At 39.5% G+C, this 22,005-nt stretch overlaps 1 long non-coding RNA gene across 2 annotated transcripts; it reads right to left on the bottom strand.

Moving 5' to 3' along the window:
- Positions 1-584: 584 nt before the first annotated feature.
- On the bottom strand, positions 585-2,524 carry LOC124479852. Of its 2 annotated transcripts, XR_006957482.1 has the most exons (4): positions 2,355-2,524; positions 2,183-2,240; positions 1,805-1,905; positions 585-1,505 (listed from the first exon to the last, which is right to left on the bottom strand). It is a non-coding gene; the product is annotated as an uncharacterized LOC124479852 (long non-coding RNA). The 2 variants fall into 2 exon arrangements; XR_006957481.1 differs by lacking the exon at positions 2,183-2,240.
- Between the last annotated feature and the right edge of the window lie 19,481 nt (positions 2,525-22,005).

Genomic DNA, 22,005 nt, shown 5'->3' with positions numbered 1-22,005 from the left:
ACTCTGTGGACACTATGAGTTAAGCAGATTTTTGAGTAAAATGAAGCTTGTTTTGCCTGTGGGGGAAAGGCCAGCCAGAGCGTCTTGAGGGTCACTCCACAATCCACAATCAGCTCAGTTATGATCAAACCATGTAAATTGAATGTAAATCTACGTCTACGGTAATCACATATCCAAATTCCTTACCTCCAGCCATACAAAGTATCATAGAGTTACAAATGACAATGGTCGCTTGCATGTTCTTCAAAATATAACCACATTGAGCAGAATCCATGTGAGGAAAGCGTCCTGATATTATTGAAAGGAACACATGCTGCAGTGTGGAATCAAGATTCTTCCTTGAGCCTTCCTGAGGCACAGTAAATAATGAGACAGCTTAAATAATTCAATGCTCTCCTTCAATATGGAATAACTTGTAACAGTCCGCCAAATATTTTCTCCAGCTTACCTTGTTTACAAAATATTGTATGACCTGTGTCTGGAAATTATTGCTGGTGCAGATGTACACAGTATAGTTATGTTGTACAGAATTGAAACATCTTGTTAATTACAATGGAGGATAACAGACACAAAAATATTTGTTATTTATTTGTTTAGATCCAGCATTTATTTCCATTCATTATGAAACATATTCTACATTTCAAGCATACTCACAGTGCAATCTTACTATAGCTATATCTTAAAACATTTGCAAATCCATAAACTGCAATAATCAATGTAAACTATACTTTAGGATCCAATGGTATGTCTTCTAAAGTCAAATTTCTTAGACACAAAAGCAAAGTGAAAGCCATAAACTGAAAGGAAAAACACAAAACAGAAAGCCTTGCAGCCTATCCCAGTGGATACTGGAGCTATCAGTTGTAATGACATGGCCTGCACTGAGGCGAACTCAGGGAATATTCAATCTGAAGGCTATAAAAGAGTATTGTCAACCCTGTTAACAGCCGGGCCCTAAAAGCAATGTCTGGTTACATGTTAGGAGTTAGCGGGTGGAAGTGCTTGCTCTACACACTCCATCTACCCCAAGGAGATTTACTGTGAAGATAATGCACCAAGAAAGATGTCATAAATAGTCACAACCTCAGCCTTTCCTCTCCATGAACCACTGTTGTCTTCCTCTTGAGACATCTAGAAGGTGTAGCAACATGCTAGTGTTAAGTGTAATACACAGAGACTAAAGCTCGCAAAATCTGACATTGTTATAGGACAAAGTATCTTTCAGAACATCCACTGGACTAATAGTGAAGTTGGACCTCAATAACTATATTTTTTAAGTGTCATCTATTGAACACCAAAATAATTTTAATCATTACTTTAATTCGTGGGTTAGTAATTCTAAATATTGTAGTTAGTGTAATACATTGGGGGTATAGAATAAGTCATCCCTCAGACCTTGCTTGATTGTAAAGAATAAAATGTATGGATTCAAACATATATTTTTCCTCGAAGGTTATTTCATGTAGTCACTTGGGAAATGAAGATGTCAGCACACCGGTGTCAACCTAAAATGTAAACAGATATTTTACATGCCTGTCAGACAGGGGGAAATGTCAGGAGACTGCTGGAGAGAAGTGCAAGCATCTTAAACATCTTTAATATCAATGTTAGAAAAAAATACATCAATCTAAACCATTAAATTCATACACCACTGTGCCCAGCATTACATGGACTTAATACAAGTACTACCAGATGGAAGTGCAAGTAGGGTTTTCGATGGATGAACTGTAACATTTGAGCCCTAACCCTAAAATGCGTCCAGGAAATACTTCTTTAGTCATTTCAACTAGATGTGCAGTCTTACTTTGTTATTGCTTCAAGGTTGCCAGTGGAAAGGCGTGTGTGTGAAAAAGCTCTGATTTCATCACCATGGACGGCTCCATCTTCTGCTCCTGCCAAGTCCATCTACCATCACATGGCTAAATTAGTATCACAGTGCAACATTACCATCCTGAGACTTAAACTAATGTTGTTAGACCCAGCAACTCATAAAGTGATTGTTTATCAAAGTCTGTGTCCCAACTATGCTACCGTTCGCCATTAATTTTTGACCTGACAGTAAATGTAGATACATTTTTTATATGCGAGTGAGCAGACGATTATATTTATGAACTGACATTAACATATCGTTGTTACATGTCTTCATAGAGACATACTGTGATGCAATCCTGCTGCAACTCACCTGCAGTTCAATTAATCCAGTGGGGTGATAGATCCGTTGGTGACTCACACCAGTGGAGCTGTCCACAATAAATCTGTATTTGTGTATACTCTGACTATGTCTGATGAATACATGGAGCACAACATACAAACAGGCACTCGGACACAAAGATAATGAAAACCTACATGCATACCATTGTCCAGATCCTTGGAAGAGCGATTTCAATTCCCGAGCACAACTTGATTTCCCAAGGTCCGGAGTCATTCTTGAATGCATGCTTGTATACCGACTTTAGGGGTTAACAAGGGAGCTCCACAAGCTGCTTAACAATTCGGGCCATGACTACCCCACGTGAGTGTGCATGCAATGGGGCCTGCTGCACTTGTTTATATCTGAGGACGAAGCATCCCATTGGCCGCAAATTAAGCATTCAGACTCAACTGCCCTGTTGTGCTCCAGTACGACGTGTCAGGAGTACTAAATCTGACTGTGCGCCCTAGGTGCACCACAAGCTTGTTTGGGAGCTTCATAAGTTTCAAAGCTGTCATACCCCTTTGAAATGACTTCAATACATGGCTTTCTCATTTCATAGAAATAATACATTTGGTGTCCTCTCTAAGATGAAAAGACCATTGTAGGGTATATTGGTTGGAATTGTTTACAAATCAGAGGCTGAGGCCTGTGACACATCCTGAGATATAGTTTAGAAAAATATCTGTATTCTCAGAAAGCAATAAAGTGTGTCTGTATGAATGATAAAAGCAGAAAATACATAAGATCCTCTGCAAATTGTGGATATATCCTTTTATCTTCAGATTTGCCTTTTGACATAAGGAGTATAAAAGCCAACATTTAACACTGCGGATACAAGTACTGTACAGATGTTATAGTATCCACTTGTCTTTTTGTTTTATCTAAGAAAATAAGTAGGTACTTCCTATATGAAAATAACAAGATTGAGCATGTATTTCCCCTCAACTCTGAGCTACTTAAGGTTAATAGACAGTATTATAATATTTCCAAGGTAATGCAAAAATCACAGTGACGTTGATAAATGAAAAGGTAAGCACAATAAAATCAATCTAAATGAAACTTCCATTAGAGTGAGGCACTGAAACCATTCATTTACAGATAGTGAGTCTTAGAATTTCTCCACTAAGACAAAAATGTCAGAGAAGAAATGAAGATCAATGCAGTGGAGAGGTCCTTTCAAATCCATATCAAGTCTAATTCTCCACACCATGTTTAAAATCTGCCTCCACAGGCTCATTTATCATCCGTCTCTACCATCTAAAAGACAACAATTGGACAGCTTTTTAGCCTCCTCTTAGCAAACCCTAATATCAAGTCTAATAGGAATTCACTTTTTATTTCTCCTTGAGAAGCATTTTACACAGTAAACTTATCGAACTGCATCTTGAATAAGGAGTTGAAGAAATCCTCCTTGCCATATTTTAAAGACAAACCCCTAAAGATGCCCATTATTTATTTAATTGCGTATTTGCAGGTTTCATCGTGAAGCAAAGGATATCTCTTCCAGAAAACACCCTGATGCTACTGACATGAGAGAGAAATCCTCTCTGAGTTTGATTCAGATTTAATTAATGGTTTTGTGTTTATTTATTAGTTTATTTGACAGGGACAATGCAGTTAAACATAGCTACAGAGCAAAGTTTGCCGCTGATGTGATGCACATAGAGATTATAGCAAGAGCTAATTTTCAACTCCCGTCCCTGGATGGGCCTTTCTACAATTTTTGTTTGCACTTTGACACAGCAGGTATGGGCAAAGACAGTGGGAACAACTTGTGAAACTTTGTTTTTACTGTAGTTATAACACCATCTAATAATTGAGGTTCCTACATTGTACACAGATCAATGAAACAAGGGCTCTCCAAAGAAATGTCAATACGCGAAGCATATAGTCCTTTAAACAGCTATCCAGAGATGATACCGTTTCTCCTTCATGTCTGGGTAACAAGTAAGTCCTTTGAATTGAATGCTGTCTTCCTTTGTGAAGTACCAAAGCATTGATTAATCCATCTGTACTGATCTAAATTTTCTCCAAGTTCTGCTACACCTCTTTGAAGAGAGACACAGTGACCAAAAGCGTGTGCCCAGTAATGTATGTGAACCTCTGATCTGTAAAAGGCAGGCCATGTAAGAAGCTGCATACAAATGAAGCATCAGCAAAGGATAAGCTGTGAAAACTGATTAAACCACTCTTGCATAATCATACTTTGTATGAAAAAGAACCAGTCAGTCATAACTGACTGCTTCTTGACTGTTTTAAGTACTCAATTAGTGGAGACACAGCTCAAGGAAATTTACTAAAACACAGTCACTATTGAAATCCAATAACACTAGAACACAAAAGTATAACATAATAGAGAATATATTAATGGTCCAATAGAACATCCGTGGCATAGGTTGGGATATTAACATTAAAACATCAGTGCTGTGACTAAATAATAAACATGTGGGATAAATACATAACAGGATTAAACCCATCCTCCCACATGTTGGGAAATTGGCAATCCAGAATACCACAACCTTGTTCACAGCATATTTGGCTACTGAGTTCACGAGTCAGATACAGGGACAACTGAATGTTCCAGTAATTCTTGTTAACTCAATGTAGTTTATTCATCTTTTACATTATACTTTTTTTTTGTTAGTTATTGAACACACAACATTTTTACTTCTTAGCACCAGATGTTGAGGTACAATGAAAGATCATTAAACTGCTTTTTGCATCTGAAAGGATATTATTAGAATATCAGGCAATAAACAGAAGGGTGTCTGGGTAAAATGTGCCCAGTCACTCCCTTCAGACAGTTGCCTTTGGTTAACGATATGACAACAGCCATACATCTAATTGATATTATCAGCCTTTCTCATGAGGAGAATCTTACAAAACAGCACAACATATCAATCATAAGCAGTGTGGTGTCTGCATACAACAATCAAATAATGACATATCAGGTAGCGACAATAGGGGAATGTAATAAGTATGCTAATAACCCTTAAGCTTCTGTTTAATTAATCAAATATGAACACACATTATTAGTTTTTGGATACATAGTTAAATAATTAATAGCTAAATAAATCATTCCCCAAAGGTGGTCCAGTCCAGTCATTGACGTATGAGATTGTGAGTTTAAATAAGCCAAAATTGTTTATTTTCACAGAAAGTAAATACCATTAGTGGCATCATCCCATCAAAAAAATATCTGAAAGTAGCTGAGGTGAGAAGTGATCATTCCCAAATCCCAATTGGACATAGATAGGGGGGGGAACTCCCCTGAAAATGGACTTGAAACTTATCTGTGTGGACGGCCTGATCACCTTCCCTGTGCTGAGGTGAGCATGACAACTGATTGTGGATAGAGCCAAGAGGGGAAGGAACATGTCAGTCCACAGCCATTCCCTGGATCTCCCAGGGCAATCAGCAACACCTGATGCAAAGCAATCAAAAACAAAATGAAACACCGTCTGTGTGTATTTTCATCAATTTGAATCAGCAGATTCATTTTCCCGTTCCATTTGTTGAACATGTGGGATTGAAAGGAAAGGCCTCTCCACTGCGACCGTAAAAACATTAAATACATTTCTAGACAGCAGTGAATATGGTTTTGCTTATGCTGTGTTATATTTTGAGCCATTTCTAGAGTGTGTCCTTGTTGTGGTGGCTCTTGTAAATCGGGTGATCTTGCTGAGAGCCAAGGGGAACCTGGTCTCACTTTTCAAACTTCCTCTAGTACTATAGCCTATTTGAATTTTGAAAGGGTCCCAGGAAGTATTGCTATCTGTTAATAAATGATCAAATCAATTTTTTGCAGTTGTACTGTGTCTTATGTATGTTTAAAGATGGAGAACAGGTAAGACAACTATTGTGCTCATAATGCATTCACACACCTCAAAGAATGTTTATAGTACATAAGCGGAAACTCAACTGCTGGTGTGTTCATAGCAGTAGATGCCATCGCAAAAAACACAGGCAGTCTGTGTGTCTGTCTGTGGCTCAATTAATTTGAGAAAAGGGAACTTATGGTAAAATTTGCCAGGTCCATTGCTGGATGGTGACAATAAATCTTGCAAAAAATAAATGTCAATGCGTTGAGCTGCAGTAGAGCCATGCACTACTCTTGTAAACCCCTTGTTTATCTGTACATTGATTTGAACACAGTAAATGTCAAAACTGCATCACAATGTAAATAATACACGGACAAAGCTTTTGTAATATATCTCTGCAGATTTCTTCCAATTGACTGGAACTGTAAGAAGCCTATTGGGCATTTATGGAACGACCTGACAAACAACAGTTATCATAAACTCAGGATTGTACAACATACCCTCAAGGACCTGAAGGAAGCAGAGCTTTATTTGAATGGCAATAACATTTCATACCAGTTAAGATCTTTCAACCACAATCAATGTGGCATGTCACCTTAAATAATGGGGGTCAGTCAGTCCTGATAAGTGTTTAGTAGGTGGGTGTAGTCAATTTAGATTAGAAGGGGGTGAGCTTTCCATTATTTTACAGTATTACATGGTAACATTCCTGTCTTCCACTGTTGGAGTGCAATCTAGAAAGACTATTGTCGTTTGAATATTTTAATGTCATTACTTACTAGTGCTGCCAAACGATTACAATATTTAATCGCGATTAATCGCATCAATGTCATAGTTAATTCACGATTAATCACACATTTGTATCTATTCTAAATGTCCATTGATTTCTTTTTGTCCCATTATTTTTTCATTTTGATGCTCTTATCAACATGCCAAAGTGGATCGGACTGCTTAGTGCAAATATTTGTTGTTTGTTGTGAAAACAACAGTGCAATCGCCTGGCTTTGACGAGTGGGCAGAGAATTTGAATCAGCTGTGTGCTTGGCCATCAACTGTTTTTTCAGACTGGACGTGCTGCGATGATAGCTCAGTTCACAACGACAAAACACAAGGATCACTTTGATCTTGTCAATGGAACCATTTGGCAACTTTTTTAAAGTAAATGTTCCATCCAGAATCTTATTGGCATCCATTTTGGTGTCTCGACTTCCAAGAGAGAGCTTTACAAAAGTGCATAGGTCACTGATCAAAACAACAAGATAGTCCAAGACATTGTGGGTAGCCAAAACATGAAGCATACATTGTGAAAACCAAATAAGTCCCAAAGGGAAGAACCATAAGAGCATGTAGTTAAACAAGTTTCAACTAAACAACATGAACCTCAAAAGTGCAAGGGTGTACCTGTGGAAAAAGCAAGCACCAATAATACATTTCACAGCAAGTACAATCACTTTAAGTCAGTTTTAACTAACCAACAAGAGTAACAGGTCTCTCAGTAAGAGTCATTGTGACCCTCCATTATTTTACAGTATTACATGGTAACGTTCCTGTCTTCAACTGTTGGAGTGCAATCTAGAAGACTGTTGTCTTTCGGATATTTTAATGTCAGTACTTGGTCAGTATTTTTTCACACAAGTTCCATTGAATCTTTATATGCGGAAGGGTCAGGGTTAACATGCATTAAGATGTGGTCTCCTCAGGCAAAGACCTTCTGGCATAGTGTTGCTATCTGACTAGACTACCATATTCAAAACCTTTCACTCACCTGTCCTTAGGTAACAAGAAAGCCAAGGATGGCAGGAATAGTATGCCTTATTATAAGTCCGATCAAAAACAAGAACATTCAGGAAAAGTTATTTTATGTTTAGTTATAATGCAATATTTTGTTTAAGATTTGACACATGAAATTGGATTATATGGAATTAAATGACATACTATCCAAATAAATTGTATATAATATATCACATGACACAAATAAAGTTGTAAAGGATCTTTACTGGTGTACGATTTAATCCTGATAATCCTTTTTCCATTTCACAACTGTAATCCATAATGTCAGCAACAGATGATTGCTTACAGATCATCAAAGTGTACAACAAATCACCAACAACAAAAATCGTTTAGACAGGTTGTGCTATACGAGTACTAATCCTGTCAAAATATTGTATTCCAGTACTGAAGAGACCCTTCACATAACAGTCTTCTATACATATATTAATGAAACATTCCTGATTACCTGGGTCTTTTATTTTCATATAATTAATTTTGGCTGTGCAAACCCATTTCTATCCAAATGATACATTTACATTTATGCATTTAGCAGACGCTTTTATCCAAAGCGACTTCCAAGAGAGAGCATATACATAATGCTTTTGTAATATTTTAGACTAGTGGTCATAAAAACCTGAAAACAAACAAACTCCCTTTCTGTCAATACCCATAAGTTGTGTTTCTTTTTTAATCACACTTTTTCTACTTTAAGAAGGATATGTGTCCAACAGTTCACAACAATCTGTAGTCATCCTTGAAAACCAGAGACCAGAGTCACAGAATGATTTGGAATAGTGGTATCTTCTCCATCCATCTAAAACTCAGGGGAAATCACAGCTTGTTCTATCAATCTGAGTGAGGAACCGGTTCAACTTGTTCTGTGCCATTGTGGTATTTGAGGTCAGATCTAAAAGCAATGGGGTTTCTTTAGTTTAGTTGTATAGGGTTTGACAGGTTTGATACTGTTTAAACTGCATTCAGCTGATTGGTGTTACTTTATTTATGTTACTCTACAGTTTATTCATTAACTTCTCTCAGAATCACATCAGAGACTGAATGTCAAACACAAGGTCAGCATGAGAAAACGGTTGGTTTAAACTATTTGGTTAACTGTCAGAAAAAAAACATTTTCAACGGACATAAACGACAATGTCAGCTAAAACATCTATCATAAATTACTGCTTTTGTGTAATACTGGGTGAATATATAAGGAAAGTAAAGTGAAATTCGCACTGAACAACATAATTTGCTTCTCATTTCCAACATCAATCACGAGCAATTATAGATTGATTTCTTGTGTTTAAATGGTTTCAGACTAGTGTTGCAAAGGGCGGAACATTTCCGGTAAATTTCTGGAAACTTTACATGGGAAGTTCAGTGGAGGAATTTTGTAAATATCCCAAGTTGGAAACTTCACAGGAATTTACCGGAATTTATTGTAAATTTGTGGTAATTTATACTTAGTGTTTCATAAACATAAATAAAAAACATTTGTCAGCAGCATTTACAGCCGGTTCATTGTCTGTCCATGATCGGTAACATGGAGCACTGGTTACTACCAGAGCCATAGTTTACTGGTTACTACCATAGCCATTTTCTATGGCTCTGGTTACTACCACTAAGGGGCGCTGAAGCTGGTGGTCCATCGCGTGTACTTTCTGTTCCGGACCAGTTGTTCTGTGGTCCATCACATGTACCTTGTGGCCTGGACCAGTTGCTCCGTGTCCTGTCTATGAGGCTGGATAGCTAATCATGCTATATTTCCATGTGTTTCATGAAATTAGTGTACTTTTCAAAAGGAACAACCTGTAATTTTACTAGCTACGTTGTTAGTTAACTGCATTCCAAATTGAGAACTTTGGAAAGAGAAAGAGTAGCAAGTAGCTTTTTCCTGGGTAATTATCATTGTATATTCAGCTGTTTGAGTCTGGATTTAAGTATTTGACTTGGTTGTGTGGCATACTTTTGTAAGCCATTAATCCATTGTTTTTGTTGATGGAGACAATTAGAATGTTTTTGGATGACCCATATTCCTTTGTTGATTAAGCGTTGTTTTGTTATTGTTTTGTAAATTTGAAGTTTGTAATCATAGATACTAGTGCACAGTGCCCATGATGAAGTTGGTGCTCAAAATGTCACTGAAACACACAAATACAGATGACTTGAACTATAGACAGTGCACAGTGTCCTTGCTAAAATTGCACACACACAAACACACACACATACACACACACAGATTCCTGGAATTATAAATAGGGCACAGTGATGTTGGTAAAACACAGATTTCTGGAATTATAGATGTGCAGTGCAAGTGATGCAGCTGGTGATGACAGTTCTTCTCAATGGCTTTGGTACCTATTTTTATCTGATCACAATTGAAATTCTCTGTCATCACTGAAGTACTTGTTCAACCTCCACATCATCTATTCTAGTCACTCATTCACATCATAAAAGCAATTCCTCATTATTTTAAACAAATTGCCAATGCTCTAATACATTCATGCATTTATGTAGCCTTCATTTGTCTGCTGTTTCCTTTGTTATCAATTGCTTATGTTGTGTTGATCAAAATGGGTTATATTGGTTCTCTGTTAAAGGTCCCACGACATGAAAACTGCACTTTAGGAGGTTATTTAACATTAATATGAGTTCCCCTAGCCTGCGTTTGGTCTCCCAGTGGCTAGAAATTTTGATTGGTGTAAACCAAGCCCTGGGTATTCTTCTCCGCCTTTGAGAAAATGAGAGCTCAAACGCTCGGTTTGGAAAATCCCCCTATTGTGAGGTCACAATAGGGAAGGTTACCTCCCCTTTCTCTGCTTTGCCCGCCCAGAGAATCTGGCCCGCCCATAAGAAACTGAGCTATGACCGTGCGAGTGTTTTTATCCTCGAAAGACATCTTGGCTAGCAAACAAACAAAGCATAACAGTTGCTCAGTGTTTGGGTGTACAAATCAAAACACAAAACAAAAGTATTTTTTTTGTTCCTTCATCCAAGCCTCTGCTAGGGTTGCCAACTTCCTCAACCCCAAATGCGGGACACTTTCTCCCCCCCCCCCCCCCCCCCCCCTGCTAATGTATGCAAATTCTGTGCCTGATGTGATGCTAGTTAGGGACTTCCATGGTTAATGCAAGCGCGCAAGCAATTTTTTAAATCTGATTTCAGCACTTTTGGAGCTTGAAACAAACAAACATAGCCGTTTGTCCAATTGGTAAAACATTGTCTAGTGAAGGTATTTAGGTTTATGTTTCTTAGCCTGGTTTTCCATCTTTATATTGTCTCAAATTAGCTTTCGATCTGTCAGTGTCACTGTTGTGTGTAAGTGGCACTAAGGGCTGCATACGTTCATTTGGAATTTTCCACCGGAGCTTTAGCTGGCTGGCTAACGTTGCGTTATCTCCTCCTGTGTTCAATGACTCAATTCATCAAGCTGTAGCTAACGTTAGCTAAGTCTATGTCAACAGAGCTCCAGGGTAACTTAACTTAGATATACCAGAAAATATAAAAATGATTGAAACCATCATTCACCAAATTCAGTCAGGTAAATCGCCGAGGCCAGAAGTGCTTTCAGCTTCTGATGGTTGTTTGCACTGGTGATGCAAGGCCCTTCGCGTTAATATTTCCATGCACTCGCGCTCCTTTCTGACACGCGCACCTGTTCACTGAATATGAATACCGGCCGGCAAGGCTGTGATTGGAAAACGAGACTGGAGCTGTCCCGGACGGGACAAATCAAAATCACCCATAAATTGGGATGTCCCGGACAAATCGGGACGGTTGGCAACCCTAGCCTCTGCACAACCAGGATCTTAATTGTATTTTCGCTGGAAATGCGCCGACACAACTACCCAAAGTTTTGCTGCGCCAAACATTTCAGCCACTACTGTTTCCTCAACTTGAGCCGTTACAAATGGCCTTGCTGAAATTAAATTCTGGATCATTACCAACTCTCCTTGGTCAAGCTACAAACCTTGGACAAGTAAGTTTAACGCTATATCATTTTGTTGCTTTACTGTATATGGTTACCTAGCTTGCTACCCTTAGAATGTTGTAACTTTGGCTGTTTATCAATCCACGTTTTTTTCCGTTCTTGTGTTCTTGCGAACTCGTTTGACGTCATCTTTTATTGCCCAGGTACGGTTCCAATCCAAAGAACAGAAGTCTCCAAGAACGCCAAAAATACCCGGTAATGTTCCTGATCCGCCCCTTTTATCGAGGATGCATCGGATGGTGACTTGACCAGCGAGAATGCTTCTGATTTCCCAGAAGTCATTGCAAGATGTCAAGCGAGGCGGACAAACCTCAAAACTGTAATTTTTTACTTTTCATATTTCAGCTTAACAGTACGTGTAAATCAGCTTCTGAATTAAAATGTGACGAGAAATAAGCAGTTCAGTCGCTGAAAATGTTCTTATTTTATTGATGAAACGGCTAATTTGTAAATTTGCTCCGACTTCTCGATATAACCTAGCTAGCATCTCAGTGCAGTGCAGACACTAGGTACTGTAAGTTAGCAAGGGCTACAGAAAACGTAAAATTACAGGTAGACGGACAATTTTTTTGCTTTGTTATCTAATCTTTGAAGTTAGTCAGTGTTATCATAATGCTGCGAGTCCAGGAAAACCCTAACCATCTCAATTCATTCTCTGTCCTTGCGTCCTTGCAAGACAATTCTTGCAAGGACGCTTGCAAGAAGGTTCTTCAAAAGAATGTACTTGCGTTCTCAGCATTTTTCGGATTGATAAACAGCCAATAGCTCTGCAGCTAACAGCTGAGTTACTTTTGCTAATGTAAAGGTAGATGGCATCAAGTGTGTGTGAGAATACAAACGCTGTAACACGAGTGCACACTTCTTTGTTATTTGTATAACCATTCTCTGGTTGGTGTTAGGAATGGTCATTCATTCTATAAAATTGTCTTAATCGATCGTCGGGAGAATTAAGAATCGATTTTCGATTAATCATTAACATTTTTATATAAAAATTCACTATTTATAGGCTATATTAAAATGCAGTGAAAATAGAAAAAACACAGCGTGTTTCCGCATTGAGATCTGTAGCTATTACAAGAAGAATAACTATTTATGTAACTCCTAGAAGCGGAGCCGACAGCTAGGCTTAAGCCGGTGCTCAAACACAACTGACCCTCGTTTTTTTTCGGCTAATTAACAAAGCTTCATAAAAACCTTCGCCCTCAACAATACTTACGGGTAGCATATCCATCTCGAAGGACTTGCAGATCCGTTGTGTAATTTTCTCTGCTCGTTGTGCATCGCAGCTCCTCCGTGCTAACACCGAGAACATTTGGTAAAATGTTTAATTGCTGCCACATAGCGAAATCCATTGGATTCCTTCAAGACTCACACTACGCAACAGAACACGCATACGTTTTATCGATGAACAAATAATCGATGAACGAAATTCTTAATGATCGATAATCGATCGTTGATTAATTATGCCCATCCCTAGTTGGTGTTATGGCGAGCGATATCCGCCTTTCTCCTCATTGAAATGACTATGGCTGTCTACTACCGCGCACTTTATGAAGTACACTGCAATACAGTGCCCTGCAAAACAGTGCACTTACACATTCAGTGCACTCTGTTGCTGATAAGTGCTGTCTCAAGTGGAACACTGCTATGTTAAACACTTGGTGGAAGTGACGGACGCAAATCTGCTCGCCACACCCGCAAAACCTGCCAAAATGAACGCGCTTCTCCACTCAAGTGGAAAAAGCTGCCGAAAGGGCTCCTCCTTTTCCGCTACGTAGCCAAGATGGCGCCCGTTTATGGCGAGTAGTGTCCATCGTTGTACACTGTTTTTTTGGACCATTTGCAGTGCGCCATCCGGGTACTTTCAGTGCACTGAATTATATAGGTTTTGTGAGTGAAGCGCCCTAAGCACTGAAAGTCAGTGCTCGAAGTGCACAAGTGCGCGGTAGTACACATAGCCAGTGAGTGTGCACCTCTGCAAACCAGGGTGATCAGATGAGAATGGCTAAATTTGAGGCATACAGCAACGGGGGCTACGAGCCATTGCGATACATCCGTTGTAAACATTAGCGCATGTTGCCGCCCCTCTCTTCCTCATTAGCATTTAAAAGTACAGACACAGAAACAGCGCTCATTGTGGGACTGCTCGTAGTGGCTGTAATTATGCACCAAGGCTGAATTTCGGGAAAGATACTTCAGATACAGTAATAGGGAACACTAAGGCCAATATAAAAGCATCCAAAAACAGCATATCACGTGACCTTTAAGCCCAATTTATGTCGTCTCATGGTGACATTTTAAATCGTCAGTTTCTCCGATCGATCAGCTAGGCTACAAAGCGTTGACAATGTAACCATAGCTATGAATGTAATGGTAAAATGATTCTGTTTACGTCACGCGAACCTTGAGCACAGGTGACTGTTTGCAGAAGTATAAATGCAGCAGCCTGAGCGACACTTTTTTTTTCCGTCGGCGACCATTTCAAAATTGTCGGCGACATAAGTATAAATTAGGCTTTAGCTTACCATTTATTTTCATTTACAAAATGAAAAGAGCTAAAATGCCATATCATAAACACCTTACTAACCTCGACCGTTCGGTCATGCCTGGAAATATCAAACCTCGCTCAGTCGATACGTTCAGGCCTCAGTTTGATATTTCCCGGCATGACCTCACTCTCGGTTAGTTAGTAGTATTAGGGGACCACTACTGTAAGACATAAAAAAGCATCCAAAAACAGCATGTCATGGGACCTTTAAATTGTCTTACCACCACAAACATCTAGACATTTAGTTCATAACAGAAGTCATTACATGCACAATGGTTGAGCCAGTTGTCATAATTGTAGGCCTAATTCACCATACAGCGCTTGCATGTAAAGTTCTGCCTAAGGGGTGTTTGCTACATTTACATGAACATTTGTATTTTTTCCTTTGTGCTATGCAATGCTGTAAAATAGTCTTGTATTTTCTGTATAGCATTTACATAATGAAGACACGAAAACTTTCACCACTGTGAAAACAGAATGTAGGCTCTTCCTCTATACCACCAACACACGTCAAAGGCAAACAGTCTAAGCCTGTCTTGTGCAGCAAAGGAGAACGTGCTGAAATCAGTTTTGGCAAGAAACGCTCAGTCTTGCTCAATCCTCAATCTAGATCAGTCTTTTGCAGGAGAGACACGTTTATGTGATACTCTAAATTTCCTACTTTTGCCTGCTTAGCTTTGGACCAATCCTTTCAGATGGTTCAGAGTACCAAGGATGCATGTATTTAGGACTGAACCAGACACAGCTTCTGCAGCCGTTCATTCTCCGGGCTCCAAAAAGGGCGGGGGGAAGAACACTCTGTTAAGGAGTGAGTTCTAAATATTACCGACGCTTCCATCAGGGTGAGTTATTTTTTCAAAAAGGAAGCTAGCTAGCTTTAGTTAGCTTCCGTTACCTAGCAACCTAGCATAATACTCGTAGCAATGCTACTACCTGCTAGCGTTAGTTGTTAACCTCCTAATTGTAAATTTTTAAGCCATACTATAGCGTTTGTCATATAGTTTTTGTCTATCGGAAAATAGTCGGTTGGAATGTTCAGAATCACATGTGTGACGGTACTCTGTGGGGCCCGCTTTCGAACGATCACACGTGTGTGACGCTACTAATTAACAGGTTAAAATTGCACCTTTGCACTTTCACATCCGACTGAGGAATTTGGGCACAAAGGCAGGGTTGGGGCGTAGCCCACACTCGACCTCGATCACCTGAGATGACCAGACAAGTTTCATGCGAAGACAAAGCGCATAAGTCGCTCACACTCTTTGCTGTCATCCAAGCAAGAAGCAGACTTGTCTTGAGAGAGACCAAATGCATCGAGGCATTAGCTTGGCCTGCCCAAGGCCCCCAGAACCAAGGCAAGTCCCAGTTGGACGCAGATGCCCTGGTGGGTGCCTGAGTCTGCAGGTGTCAGCCAAAAAAGGCTTAACTTCAGCTTAAACAGAGGGTGGCTAAACTAAATTGATCTGTGACACGCAGAGACGGCCGCAGGATACACCCTGACAGTGCTCGGGGCCAAAACCTTGTCAAACAGTGACTGCACGAAATACAGGAAAGTCTCGACCCTGCATGAGATGGGGTCTGCGCCTTGGTCACCACACCAAAGTAAGAAGGCTTGCCAACACGCTGCACATCCTCTTGCAGTGGACCATGTGCAGTGCCCTAAATTATATGGATGACCGCGTCAGGGAAACCTCTCCATTTTAGCAAGTCCCTTTCAGAAACCAAGCCATGAGTGGGGCCGGAATCACCGGGGAGCCCCCAGCCTGAGAGCATGTCCTGGAGGCAAGTGGCCAAGGGCCCTTCACAACCAAAGACATCAGCTCTGGGTAATTGATCTCAGCCAAATTCAACCCATTTTAGTGTAACAGAATTTTGGGGGAGTGCACCTCCTTGCCAGACAAATTAACTAGTGCTACATTATAACACACAAATTACAACTTTGTTTGGTAATGTATTATAACCATGGAATAGTAACTTTATAGGGTAAAAATACCTGTTTTGGCTCGTTTAGACAACAACCTCCCGAGGAGCAGGTCCAATCATCAAGTTACAGACCCTATGCAGTACCGTTATGCAGCCGTGATTACGATGTCGCTTAATTGATTCGGTGGCATATAGACTCACACAGAGATCGATGTCTGCGATGCTGCTGGTGATTAGTATGTCGGTTTAGTTGATTGGATGTTAGTTTGATTGGAGTTTGTGCACATTTGCAATGAGTAGGCAGAGTCTTTGCATCTGTAAATGCGTTAATTCATGTAACAAAATTCACTGATTTATACAGAAATAAATTATCCACTTTATATTGTCTTTCTGTTAGCTAGCCAGCATTTCATGAATAAATCCCTTTGAAAGAAGCATATTTATGATATGCCAGCAGTCAGCACCGCTCTTCTGGTCGGATCGACGTTGCAAAAGCAGTATGAAAATGTGCTTCAAAATGACAGTAAGCTATTCCCTAAAAGCGTATACGTGAATAGCGTATAATATTTTTCTGAAATAAAGCCGGGGTTTATAACCCGATTATTTTTCTTGTGGTGTGGCTGATGTTCGCCACTCGCTCGGCTTAAACACGCCACCTCTGACTTGCCAAGCGCGACCACTACCAGCTACGCCAACAAAAATCTAGCTCTTCCTTGACACGGTGGCCTGTTATATACTTGAGGAGTGAGTTTCACCAGTTCACACCCGTTACACGTGTATTCAGTTATTCATGCCCAATGCAAAAACACACAATCACTCCAGAAATTGACTCTAACAGGAATACAGCAAAGAAGATCAAAGCTAGAATTAACTGTCTCTTTCACAGAAACATTTTAGAATATAATGGAAGCACACTAAGTAAAAGCTTTCAGACCTCCACCACAACCTGGCCTTTCAGGCCGATGAATGTAGTCAAATTGATATGTAAAAAGAGTAAATTTGTGAAACATTTGAATTAGGGATGGGCGGTATGACGGTATATACCGTGCAACGGTAGAAATGTGTCTACCGGGAGAGATTTGGCTATACCGTTTCAACCGCGGTATACTTTTCAGTGTTTCCCACACAGACTAATTTGTGGCGATGCGCCCCAGAATCCACACTGGCCGCCACATATTGCGTTTCGTAATTATTTTTTTTTAACAATATTTAGGTTAAACATGCAGCGAATTCTTTCAGCTGCATTTCCTTTCCCTGCTCTCCCTCCGTCTCTCTGTCACTTTCGCGTCTTTCTCACATACATAGTCACAACGTCAGCACACGTTAGCAACGATGCATATATTCGCCGTTCTAGTAAGACAGACAGCTATATCAGCGAGCATTCAGCATTAGCTTAAGATCTAGGAAAGTTCAGGTTACTTTTCGCTAGGTACCTACGAACATGTCTTAATCGAAGCTTCCCCTTCATTCTTTTGGTGAGAAGTCTCAGGAGCTACTGTAGCTACTTACACGGCGTCATGGAGCCGACCAGTTAAATAGTTATTTAGCACTAGCGTTGTTACTTTAGAAATTATTTGTTTGTGGTTAATTTTGTGAAGGTGTGAATGATTTTGGATGAATATTTAATATAATAAAGTTCTGTGTAACAAATTATTAACGAACAAATTATTTTTACCCCCCCCCTCCCCTCCCCCCCCCGTTTGTCTGAGGGCATTACGGATCCGTATTGCGCTGTGAGTACTAGGTCACCACGCGGATGGCTTGACTGCACATCAGCCAATCGGAACGCTCGTACTAGTAACTTTGAGTCTTGTTTTTAACTCAAGTGTTGTCTCATGTGAGGCAGTTGTTTTAGTTTGTAAAAAAGTGTGACGATGAAGTACGGTATGGTTACATAGTACCATTTCTTAATTAAATTGACTATATTTACTATATCAATTACTATACCGTGATATATACCGTAACCGTGATATAGAATTACTCCTATCACTCATACCGTGATAGGAGATTTTGGCCATATCGCCCACCCCTAATTTTAATATTTACATGCGCCTCATTTTTTTAATATAAATATTTATTGATTTTATTGATTGGCAGTAAGGCGAGTGTTAAGATAATGTGAAATATCTTGATTAAGTGCTATGCTGATGAAATGCTGTGCATGAAAGGTGCTGTGCTGCAATCCATTTGAGGTAATATCTTAATTATTTAATTTTTTAAAAAAAGAAAAAAATCACTATACATTAGCATTCACAGCCTTTGCCATTACACCAAAAAATTTGCTCAAGTGCATCCTGTTTCCACTGATCATCCTTGAGATGTTTCTACAACTTGATTGGAGTCTGTCTGTGGTAAATTCAGTTGATTGGACATGATTTGGAAAGGCACACACTTGTCTATATAAGGTCCCACAGGTGACGGGGTCAGATGGCTGAGCGGTTAGGCAGTTGGGCTATTAATCAGAAGGTTGTTGGTTCGATTCCCAGCTGTGCAAAATGACGTTGTGTCCTTGGGCAAGGCACTTCACCCTACTTGCCTCGGGGAGAATGTCCCTGTACTTGCTGTAAGTCGCTCTGGATAAGAACTGCTAAATGACTAACTGTATTGTAAATGTAATGTAAATGACAGTGCATGTCAGAGCACAAATCAAGTCTGTAGACCTCCAAGACAGAATTGTATTGAGGCAAAGATCTGAGAAAAAATCTGTAAGCAGCATTGAAGGTCCCAATGAGCATTATGGCCTCCGTAATCCGTAAATGGAAGTTTGGAACCACCAGGAATATTCCTTGAGTTGGCTGCCAGGCCAAACTGAGTGATTAAGGGAGAAGGGCTTTAGTCAGGGAGGTGACCAAGAACCCGATGGTCACTGAATGGCCTGAATGCCAAGCGTCATGTATGGAGGAAGCCAGGCACTGCTCACATCACGTGGCCAATACCATCCCTACAGTGAAGAATGGTGGTGGCAGCAACATGCAGGAACTTGTAGACTATTCAGGATTGAGGGAAAGATTAATGCAGCAATATACTGAGACATCCTTGAAGAAAACCTGCTCCAGAGCACTGTCAAGTGAAGGTTCATGTTCCAACAGGAAAATGACCCTAAGCACACAGCCAAAATGACAAAGGAGTGGCTTTGGGAAAACTCTGTGAATGTGCTTGAGTGGCCCAGCCAGAGCCCAGACTTGAACCTGATCTCTGGAGAGAGCTGAAAATGGTTGTGCACCGACACTCCCCATCCAACATGATGGAGCTTAAGAGGTCCTGCAAAGAAGAATGGGAGAAACTGCCCAAAAATAGGTGTGCCAAGTTTGTAGCATCATACTCAAAAATAATCAAATTGAATTGATTCTATTTTGGAATAAGGCTGTAACATAACAACGTGGAAAAAGTGAAGAGCTGTGAATACTTTTTGGATGCACTGTATACAGAAGCTGTCAACTAATATTTTCTCCCAGTCCTTCTCATGCCAAGAGGAAAGTAGATCGGATGTTCCAAAATCTTTTTCATCTGACCAATCTTAGGTTGATTTAAGTGCAGTTTCTATGGAAAATTTGAAGTCATCTGCTTGTAAAAAGGGCTATATAAATACATTTGATTTGATCTAAGAATGCAAGGCCAAAATCAAATAACAAATAACCTTAGTTTTGTTCCTGCAAACTGACATGCCAGATGGTGAGTTTCATGGTACTGTACACGGCTATGTGGCTGACATGAAGCTCACCAAGCAAGTCATTTCATTGACTTTCCAAGTGTATTTCTGTCAGTTTATTGTATTTACAATAGACTGAATAACTTTTTTTAAATGTCAGTGTTGAATTGAGGCTAAGGTGACATGTGCAGCTGTCATATCAGGGCTAATAACAATGATGGGCAAACCCATTTCATTTCTTCTCATTAAAAGATATCCTCCTGCAAAGGAATGTTGTTGGGAGATGGCTGACAGCACTGGGACTGCTTTCCTACAGCACAAGCTGAGGTGAAATATTTAATTGAACACCCCTTCTTGCTTCACTGATCACAGCTACATCTCAAATTTAACTTGTCCCGATCACGCCTCTCTCACCACCAAGCCTATTCTGAAACCATGTAAAGGCTTAGATTTTAAAGTGGTCAGGATCTCGGTTGTTTGTTGTTCTTGTTTGCCATGATGGAAACAAAGTTATCTATTTTCTGACTAGACTGGGAAATCAAATCAAGGCTTATTACTTTTGACACTGGTCAGAACAGTTTATGTATTACCCAACATTGAAATGTGCTAAAAATGGTTATGGTGAGCAATGTCATTTCAAAGCAAGAAAGTTGCTTTGGTTAGGGTTAGGGTTAGATATCTATTCTGATATTGTGCATAGTCAATAAAATACTTGATTTTGATGTTTTCAGGTAACATTTGCTTAGTTTCCAAAAAGAATACTTTTGAACAGGCAAAATAAATCAGGACTTCATAACATTCATAGAAAACTGGAGTGTACCAGCTCGTACTACCAGGCAACACTGTGCATACAGTATGAACACTCACAGGAATTCAAGATCCAGCCTGGATCATGACCCTGAATCTGAAAGCCCTTTGACAGTGCAAAAGGCAAGACCTATCAAGGCTATGATGCTGGCATATGGTTTCATTTTTCCTTTCCTTCAAATCCCCAAGGCCTCAGCAAGAGAATCTGCTGCCCTAAGGCAATTACAGTAGCTGTCAATGCAACAAACGTGAAGGCTGATGCTATTCTTTGGGAGAGGAACAATATAGCGGAGGGTAGTACAGTATATGGTCTCTGGTTTGGAAAAGTACGGAACTTGTTCAACACAGACTGTCGAAAGCAGCAGGAGGCAACTGATAGATTGTTTTTTATTGAAACATGTTTGCATTTAGATAGAAAATGATCTTTGTTCATTACACAGAAGTTTCATCATGAGCATATGATAGGATCATGATACAAACTGTAAAGCAAGATATTAAATAACTCATGAACATCAAAGGTTATCAGTGAATGTTTACTCTTTCAGGCTAATTATCCCCTTCATAAGTCATAATCAACAACACGTCATTTCAAGTTGTTAGAAAACAACAGCAGTGACATGAGGAGGGCACATTTGTCTGTCTTCTGTTCTGCCACAGCTTCTATTCAAAATTCTAATTATCACTTTGAACTATGCAGTTGTAGTTCAACACAACAAAGTTTGTTCTAAATGAAAATAAAGATAATTGAAATGTATGTCAATGCATTTTGTAGCGCACTATGTTAAAGTTGAAATAAAATAGTGAAATAATAATATTTTTGTCATATTTATCCCCTCTACAACACCATTCCCTGTTCTTTTATTCTGTACAGTTTTTCATTAGGAAGGCTTGAAGTAAAATTGACAGCAGATGCCTGACACCAAAGAGTGGATGTAAACAAAGACAAGGGATTAAAAAAAGGTTTTGTCAGATGAGTAGTTAAAAAATTTTTATTTCCTTAAATAAGGAAGTAGATTTAAAAAAAAAATGCATCTGGAAAACAGATTTCAGCACAGAGGAAATAACAGTCATGCAAATAAATGCACAATAAATGTGAAGAATTTATTCATCAGATCTTGAGAGATGATTTGTGTCTCAATAAAACACAATGGAAAATGTATGATTTTAGAGGGAGATGCAACAGCTGCAACAAAACGTACTGTTAAAAAAAAGGTTTGCATGTCAGACACAGGTCAGTGTCTGAAAATTGTTATACATCAGAAGGGATGACAAAGGTTATTCAGTAATTTGCAGTTTAAGCACTAA

The sequence above is a fragment of the Hypomesus transpacificus genome, chromosome 17 (genome assembly GCF_021917145.1).
Source record: "Hypomesus transpacificus isolate Combined female chromosome 17, fHypTra1, whole genome shotgun sequence".
Lineage (NCBI taxonomy): Eukaryota > Metazoa > Chordata > Actinopteri > Osmeriformes > Osmeridae > Hypomesus > Hypomesus transpacificus.
The sequence above is the reverse complement of the archived record's forward strand: the minus strand, read 5'-3'. Positions and strand labels throughout refer to the sequence as shown.